The sequence below is a fragment of the Palaemon carinicauda genome, chromosome 12 (genome assembly GCF_036898095.1).
Source record: "Palaemon carinicauda isolate YSFRI2023 chromosome 12, ASM3689809v2, whole genome shotgun sequence".
Classification (NCBI taxonomy): Eukaryota; Metazoa; Arthropoda; class Malacostraca; order Decapoda; family Palaemonidae; genus Palaemon; species Palaemon carinicauda.
The window spans coordinates 134,162,401-134,169,900 of NC_090736.1; the positions used below are offsets into that span (position 1 = coordinate 134,162,401).

The following is a 7,500-nucleotide window of genomic DNA, read 5'->3' on the forward strand; positions in this document are numbered from 1 at the left end:
ATAGCATCCTGCTTTTCCAACTAGAGTTGTAGCTTAGCATTTAATAATAATAATAATAATAATAATAATAATAATAATAATAATAATAATAATAATAATAATACTATTTTCTTCCGTTGACTTAAAGCATTTTGAATACAATATACTTTAGGGTAAAATTTTCTAGAAGGCAAATAAAACCAACAATTTATATACATTTTTTTTTATTATTCAAAATAAGACGTCTTTTGACACGGAATGATTTAAGGCACACTTTGTCTATTAACGGATAAATATAAATATATATGTGATGTATATATACATATATATATGCATATATATATATATATATATATATATATCACTTAATAATTACTTTCATCATCATGAAAAATGCCATTATGTACTTCATCAGTATATTCAAAATAACAATACTTTGGTCGGACGCTGCTGACATTATTATTGAGGAGAAAATATAAATTTTATTTATCATTTTAATAATATAAAAGAGAAAGAATCACTACCAGGAAATATTATTATGAAATTGTAACCAAACGTCTTTCATTGCTGTTATGACGTCATATTGCACGTCATGACGTCATATTGCACGTCATGACGTCATATTGCAAGTCATGACGTCATGCATATTAACAATGTCTTGTGTTCCGAATGATGAAATAGTCCAAAGGTGTACAACTAAGAAGGTGGTTAGTCTAAACCTGCAAATATATTGTCAAGTAAGAAGACAGGAATAAATAAAATTCTTCTTAATACATATTTCTGAATAAGATGATAGAGAACATTATTTTTCACACACATATATACACATATACTCATACATACTCATACATACACACACAAACACACACACATACATATATATATATATATATATATAGCATATATATACATATATATAGCATATATATGTATATTATATATATATATATACATATATATATATATATATACGTATATATATATATATATATTTACATATATATAATTTTTTTATCTATATATATATTTACATATATATAATTTTATATATATATATATATATATATATTTATACAAATATATATATATATATATATATATTCATATATATATATATATACATATATATATATATATATATATGTGTGTGTGTGTGTGTATATATACAACAAATACAACCATTCTTTGTCAACTGCAGGACAAAAGCCTCATACATGTCCTTGTGTCTTGGGCTTTGGCCAGTTATCATCACCACGCTAGCCAACTGCTGATTTTGGTGATGGTGGGAGGCCTTTACCTAATAGCTCCCAGCAAACCAACCTAGTTATGGGTGTCTGGCTAGTACAATTTGGCCGATCAAGGCGATACGAAAACAATTCACCACGTTAAGGTATCGCAACTTACGAATATATATATATATATATATATATAAGGCAGAAATGTCTATTAATATAGAATTCACTCTGCACGGGATCACAGACCCAATGTATGCAATGAATAATTACCTGTATTTATTTACATACAATTCAAAAACATACTTCATATGCTGCTCTCGTGTATAATTATTCATCGTAATTTGGCCATAAATATATAAATATCTAAATAAATAAACGAAAATACTTAAACTAATTCATACAGAGAGAGAGAGAGAGAGAGAGAGAGAGAGAGAGAGAGCTCTTGTATAACATACATATATACAATATACATATAAAACAGCTCCCATATATTATCATTTACGAGAGAGAGAGAGAGAGAGAGAGAGAGAGAGAGAATGCTCTTGTATAACATACATAAATACAATATACATATAAAACAACTCCCATATATTATCATTTACGAGAGAGAGAGAGAGAGAGAGAGAGAGAGAGAGAGAGTCCTCTTGTATAACATACATAAATACAACACACATATAAAACAGCTCCCATATATTATCATTTACGAGAGAGATATATATATATATATATATAGAGAGAGAGAGAGAGAGAGAGAGAGAGAGAGAGAGAAAGCTCTTGTATAACATACATAAATACAATATACATATAAAACAGCTCCCATATATTATCATTTACGAGAGAGAGAGAGAGAGAGAGAGAGAGAGAGAGAGCGCTCTTGTATAACATACATAAATACAAAATACATATAAAACAGCTCCCATATATTATCATTTACGAGAGAGAGAGAGAGAGAGAGAGAGAGAGAGAGAGAGCTCTTGTATAACATACATAAATACAAAATACATATAAAACAGCTCCCATACATTATCATTTACGAGAGAGAGAGAGAGAGAGAGAGAGAGAGAGAGAGAGAAAGCTCTTGTATAACATACATAAATACAATATACATATAAAACAGCTCCCATGTATTATCATTCACGAGAGAGAGAGAGAGAGAGAGAGAGAGAGAGAGCTCTTGTATAACATACATAAATACAATATACATATAAAACAGCTCCCATATATTATCATTTACGAGAGAGAGAGAGAGAGAGAGAGAGAGAGAGAGAGAGAGAGAGAGAGCGCTTGTATAACATACATAAATACAATATACATATAAACAGCTCCCATATATTATCATTTACGAGAGAGAGAGAGAGAGAGGAGAGAGAGAGAGAGAGAGCTCTTGTATAACATACATAAATACAATATACATATAAAACAGCTCCCATATATTATCATTTACGAGAGAGAGAGAGAGAGAGAGAGAGAGAGAGAGCGCTTGTATAACATACATAAATACAATATACATATAAAACAGCTCCCATATATTATCATTTACGAGAGAGAGAGAGAGAGAGAGAGAGAGAGAGAGAGAGAGAGAGAGAGAGCTCTTGTATAACATACATAAATACAATATACATATAAAACAGCTCCCATATATTATCATTTACGAGAGAGAGAGAGAGAGAGAGAGAGAGAGAGAGAGAGAAACTTTTTTATACCTTGCCAAGTCCCTTGCTAATGAATAGAGACTCGTTAACATTGACTGTATTAGCTTAACTGACGCCAGGGAGTGAAGTGGTGTTTAAGTGATTTAAGTAATAAAATGGGTTGTTAGTTAAATAGTGATTACGAATTATTGCGTTTCATTACTTGGTAGGTTCAATTATTAACCCTTTTACCCCCAAAGGACGTACTGGTACGTTTCACAAAAGCCATCCCTTTACCCCCATGGACGTACCCTTGCAAAAAAATGCTATAAAAAAAATTTTTTCTTCATATTTTTGATAATTTTTTGAGAAAATTCAGGCATTTTCCAAGAGAATGGGACCAACCTGACCCCTCTATGACAAAAATTAAGGCTTTTAGAGCAATTTAAAAAAAATATACTGCAAAATGTGCTGGAAAAAATAACCCCCTGGGGGTTAAGGGTTGGAAATTTCCAAAAAGCCTGTGGGTAAAAGGGTTAACTGGGGTCTAGGAAGAATATTCATTTCAAAATGCACATGAGAAAGTATTATAATGTAATGGGTTGGACTGCAAAAAGTACATAAAAATAGGAACGAAGTACAAAGCTAAGACCAACGTGCACCTTTAGTCGATAAAATGCTGCAAAGACTTATAAGTAATGCCTAAAGTACACCGCGTAAGATACACTTATGGCACCACCAGCTGCTCCAAAGTGAAGGAATTTAAGGAACCTGGTAAGTCAGAGTAAATATGGACAAGTAGAATTCTCCTTGTTAAATCTCCTTAGTTGAAAACGTACCTGTCTTTACAAATGCTGTGGATTTTAGAAATATTGTAAGTTATTCCAAGCCGAAGAACTCTTTAATAAAACCTATGTTAAGTACCAATTAACATTATTGGATTTATCTCATAATGAAAAGAAATATGTATGACAAATTGCTTGGTATCTATAAACTTAACAATAGTTATTGAAGATAATCTTAATTCAATTGGTCATAGTTATTATTAGTCCTATAAGGTTATTCACAAAATAATGACTGATTTCTTTCTTATAAAAACAAGAAAAAATATATAATGCAACATTAGATACAATAAAACTTTAGTGAAATAAACTTAAGGCTCGTCAAGTATTATATCTCGGCCTGGGGAATCTAAGTCTGATTCCTTGAAAAGAAGACTGGATCAGATAAAGACTGGATCAGATAAAGACTGAACAATATATATATCACCTGGTAAATCTAAGTCTGATTCTTTGGAGAGAAGAATAAGTCGGTTAAAGACTGAACAATCTAATTATCACCTGGTAAAAAACTACTGTAAGTCTGATTCTTTGAAAAGAAGACTGGGTCAGATAAAGACTGAACAATCTATATATCACCTGGTAAATCTAAGTCTGATTTTCTGAAAGAAGACTAAATTAAAGACTGAACAACGATTTATCTTTTTGCAGGCTTGAACTCCCAACTCGTAGCTGAGCATACGGATCAGATTAATTCAAAATATCAATCAATTAATAAGGAAAATGATAATCATGGATCAACACTAATACATGCAAGTTAATGTTAAAGGATATTCACATGACTTATGATAATTGCATAGGACCCGTCAAACCTATTCGATTGAAGCCTTCGTTCATTTTTCGAAAAGTATGAATACAAAGAAATCTGGAAGAGAAATACAAACAATTATAATAAATGGCTATTAACTAACTAAAAGTATCACATAATTTATTGTAATCTATATTCACGTTTCATACCTTATCATTTTGATATCGTGATTAGCACTACACGAAATATTATCTTATTTCACACATTTAGCACCATCTTTACAGATATTACAATTATTTTAATAACTTTCATGTACAATCCTTGCCAATAAATAATGTAAAATAAAATTTTGCAAGTATCTAATGTTTCTAAACCTTAAATCCAGATCACAAGAAAGGCATTATAACTCCTCATATTATCATCACTTTGTGACATTCATGCAGCCCAGGATGTCACATTCATCTCTTGGTGACATTCATGGGGGGGGGGGGGGTTTCACCACCCAAATTGACGAAGGTCATAACTGGAAGAAATGCATTTACTATCCACGAAACAAACTGTACTTATGCCCTTATTGAAAACCAACACCAAAGTAAAGCAATCTATTGTGAAAAGAAGGTTTTGATATAATTTGTGAAGATCCTACATCGATCTAACTAAAATCATATAGCCGATAATAACTAACTAAACGACTAGAAAATTTGGGAAATTAGTTTCGTCGGCCCTTCAAATCCCGTGAAGAGGGAATTTGGTAGTCAACTATAAAATCAAAGTAGCAAATAAGTGGCTGCAGAACGTATTGCTGCAATCTATGATTTTACTCTGGTTCCGTAATCACAGGTAAATTCACAGAAGATATATCTATACTGGGGCTGTAGCTGTAGTACGATGGTCCAACAGTTCTAATTATCTAATAATATCACTTAGTTCAACCGGTTTTTGCTCCGCTGTGGCTCGCTTCGCTCGCAGTTTAACATTATCTCACTGCTCCTCTGTTCTGAGAAGCGGTACATGTATGAGCTGCCCACACCAGACGCGTGTACGAGTATTTCAAAGTTATTCTAATTATCTAATAAAATCACTTAGCTCAACTGGTTTTTGCTCCGCCATGGATTGCTTAGCTCGCAATTCAACATCATCTCCTTGTTCCTCTGTTCTGAGAAGCGGTACATGGATCTACTGTGTTCACCACCTTTGTGGACGAATATTTTGACGTTATTTTAATTATCTAATAAAGTCCCTTAATCCAAACCGGTTTTGCTCTGCCATGGCTCACTTCGCTTACATTTTAACATTATCTCACTGCTCCTCTGTTCTGAGAAGTGGTACATAGATGCACTGCACACGCCAGATGCGTGGACGAGTATCTTAATGTTATTCTAACTAATTAATAACATCCCCTTAGTTCAACTGGCTATTGCTCTGATATGGCTTGCTTTGCTCGCAGTTTAACATTATCTCACTGCTCCTCTGTTCTGAGAAGCGGTACATGTATGAGCTGCAAACACCAGACGCGTATACGAGTATTTCAAAGTTATTCTAATTATGTAATAAAATCACTTAGCTCAACTGGTTTTTGCTCCGCCATGGATTGCTTCACTCGCAATTTAACATCATCTCCTTGTTCCTCTGTTCTGAGAAGCGGTACATAGATGTACTGCACACGCCAGACACGTGGACGAGTATTTTGATGTTATTCTTACTATCTAATAACATCCCTTAGTTCAACTGGCTTTTGCTCTGACATGGCTCGCTTCGCTCGCAGTTTAACATTATCTCACTGCTCCTCTGTTCTGAGAAGTGGTACATGGATGTGCTGCCCACGCCAGACGCCTGGACGAGTATTTTAAAGTTATTTTAATTATCTAATAAACCTTTAAGTTCAACTGCTTTTTGAACTGTCAGCCTACTAAACTGTCGGACCATTGAACTGTCGAACTATCGAGCAAACCCCATCTACGCTTATAAAATGCATACGACTAGTTTTTCTTCTTTTTGATTATCATTAGACTGCTGCGCTGACCATCAACAAGTGAGATCTAAACACATTTTGCAAAAAAAATTTTCTTTGGATTATCCGGAGCAAAATCATAGTAGTGAAGTCTGGAGCCATCAGCAAGAAAAATCTTTAAAAAGATTGAAAACATGGAATACCCTTTCTTGAATGCAGAGCCACTTTGAATAGCTATAAGAATATAATTTTGTCTATTGAAATAGAACAGCTTAGATACTTTTCTTCCCTACTTAACCACTACTACAATAATCAACTAAACTAGTTTGATTGTTACTTTCAATAATGAATAACTTTGATTTACTTTCTAGAAGAAACTCCATGAGTTACTTGGAAAGTCTAGATCCTATTCTACCATAAAACTGACGTCTTTTAGAAAATAATTATACAATCATTGCAGCAATGAAGGCCACCTTCGTATCACAGTTCAAGGTTGATTGATTAGTAATAAGGGTTTAAACTCGAGCATGTGCCATGTGGCCATTACCTTAAATGCTGCTGCTTTTTACCTTAGATTAACTTGAAATTTTTCCAGTTTCCTTAGATTTTAAGCTAGTAAAACCAAAATTACCTTAGAATTACCTTGAAACCAAGAAAATTACCTCAAACTCAGGTAATTACATTAAAATTTTAAACCCTGTGTCACCTCGACTCGTATGAGTAGGAATGGACCTAGTTTTATAAAAATAAGAATAAAGCAATATGCTTAGTGGCATTGGTGCCTCAACCAATCTCTGCTTTCTTTTATCACTTAGTTTCGCATGAATTCCAAAACGGCACCGTTAGTTTTAACCCCTTTCTATTCTTTGTAGCCAAATGCTAGTTAGTCAGCAAACAACCAAAACCATTCTTACAATCATCTTCTGAAACAAAGTTCGATTCGTCTAAAGGTCTCTCGTAGATTCGACATTTTAGACATGAAATCCTCTCGGCAAAAGCAAATGACATTATCAGAATCCACAGCAAATAGATCACTTCGCCGAACATGCTCAGAATGCTGGATAATTAACACCAGTGGGTCCCAATAGATCACTTCACCAAACACGTTCCAGAATGC

General features: G+C 33.3%; 1 protein-coding gene across 2 annotated transcripts in view; it reads right to left on the reverse strand.

Moving 5' to 3' along the window:
- Positions 1-7,500, reverse strand: part of LOC137651295 (uncharacterized) — a 35,653-nt gene that overhangs the window by 5,428 nt on the left and 22,725 nt on the right. The window lies entirely within an intron of this gene.